Here is a 2,416-nt window from a genome sequence, read left to right as displayed (position 1 = left end):
TCCAGCAGCTGGTAATTTAATACAAATAGTTCATCTTAACATACGCTTCTGTTTAAGTGTCATAGTTGTCCCTTTAGATCAAGACCATTACATGTCTTGATGTCATGTAACGCTTCGTAAACTTCTTGAACATTGACTTATTACAGAAGCTTTTTTAAAAATCTGCCATGAGGTAATATCTCATGAATAAATATGACTGATATGGCCATTCTGAGTAGTCGTTAAAATCTTTTATCTGGAAGAACTTCAAATGATTCACAAAAAATCTGTTTTTTATGATAATTCTTTTGTGGCATAGATTGTATTTATGCAAAAACAATTAGTTGTGCTACTCCCCTGACTCCAACAGTGTATCAAAAACCCCAAAATCATGCCACACTCTGGACTGGATAGGTTTGTTTTAGGAGTAACAAGCAACTGACAGTCAACTCCTGTACCTCTACTATATAATACTGTCAATGAATAAAGGAACATATGTGTAGGCATCTCAATTACATGCAAATGACAAAGTGAATCACAAAGATGCTACCACAATTATCTGGTTGTAACAGGCTCTTCTTCACCCTAGAGCTGTGTAGTCTTTATGCCAGGTATATTAATGGCTACATGTACATTGGGGTTTTCCAACTGCCAAGGGGCTTTGGAATACTTTCCAAACCAGCTATGTAAACATTGCCCAATTCTATTTTCCACTCATTAGAAACCCACACATATCAATTTCAGTGTTGTCTACTCATCTACTCATGATACTGTCTAGTCTACACACGAGCTCCAGGTCACTCAGGGACGTTGGATTGCAAACAATAGAAAGCACGACCTCTTGTTTGATAATCCCTGGAGGTGAATGTGTCCTTTGGGGTTGACATTTTATGACCTGGCCCACTCTTGCTATGCAGGAGGATCATATTTATGACAAGATTAATCTCCCTAACACATTTCCTCACTTGTACATTGGCATTGGAAAGTATTCAGACCCCTTCACTTTTTCCACATTTTGTTGTGTTATAGACTCAATTTAAAATGGATTAGATGTATTTTTTGCCATGATTCCACACACAATACCCCATAATGACAAAGCAAAAACCTTTTTATGAATTTGTGCAAATGTATTAACATTTAAATACAGAAATACCTAACCTACACAGGCATTCCGACACTTTGCTACGACGCTAAAATGCTCAAATGTGTGCAAGGAGAGCAAGGATAAGATTTTAATTTAATTTAATTTAAATCACATTAACTATTATTCTTGCATTAAGAGTCAATTTAACTTATGAGTGACTTGTTGACAACATGTTTGCATTTGAGCAAAATTTAAGAGAGTCATAGCAACGTTTTTTTTTATACATTTGCAAACATTTCAAAAAATGTGTTTTCACTTTGTCATTATGGAGTATTGTGTGTGGATTGATGGCAAACCAATTAATTTAATTCATTTTGAATCGAGTTTGTTATTACACAACAAATAACAAAGAACATGTGGAAAAAGGGTCTGAATACTTTCTGAAGCCACTGTATAGTTACTTCACCTCATCTGGAAGGATTCTGGATCTCAAAGAGTTAAGTACAAAGTATCCCACAAGTCTAGAGTATGATGGTGACCCCAGGAAAGGATAGCACCTGGCTGAATCTGGACTGTGGTCATTAGCCTAGTTGCCCTATCTGCAGTTTCAGCCTTTTTCCTCCAAGGTAAACCATTACACAATGTGTCCCAGATGTCTGCAAGAACATCAGACAGTCATGCTCACATGGCAATAGTATGTTGTGTAATCTCATTGTTGTCATTGTGTATATTAAGGAAGATTGATAGCCCCCTTCTCACAGTATGGAGAACACTGCACAGTGAGAGTATGTAAAGCTTTCGCCACAGTCTCGTCAGAGATACAAATGAGAAGGGGAATGTCTCTGACCATTCAGCCGTCTCCAGATTCTCTCTCATTCACTTTCCAGAAACCTGGCTGAGGTTTATCCCGCAGAGTGCCACAGTAATACATTTCCAGACAATGACTGTTGCTTTATTGTTGTAATGATAAAGGCTATGTGTAGAGTGTCGGGCGAATTAAAAGAAATGCAGAACATGTGAAACCAAACTCCTTAATGCTATAGAGCTGGAGCATGGTTGTCAGCCATGGGCTCCTTTGCCTATCTCCTCTGGCAAATAGCCTTACAGATCTGACAGCAACTTAAAATAATATCTATTTGGTGAGCATGTCTGCATTGCAGTTACAGTAACAACCCTTGAGAAGCTTCTGAATGCTGGGTCATGAAAGAGGGGAGGAGAGTGAGTGTAAAGTTAGGGTTAGGTTTGTGTCATGTGTCCCTGCACAGATTGAGGGCTATGTCAGGTCTATACAGTACCTGAGGAATTCTTGCCCTGTGGTCTCACATTACATGAAGTGGAAATATTGAGAGGAAG

The sequence above is a fragment of the Nansenia antarctica genome (genome assembly GCF_963989245.1).
Source record: "Nansenia antarctica genome assembly, chromosome: 3".
In the NCBI taxonomy this organism is placed as follows: domain Eukaryota; kingdom Metazoa; phylum Chordata; class Actinopteri; order Argentiniformes; family Microstomatidae; genus Nansenia; species Nansenia antarctica.
The sequence above is the reverse complement of the archived record's forward strand: the minus strand, read 5'-3'. Positions refer to the sequence as shown.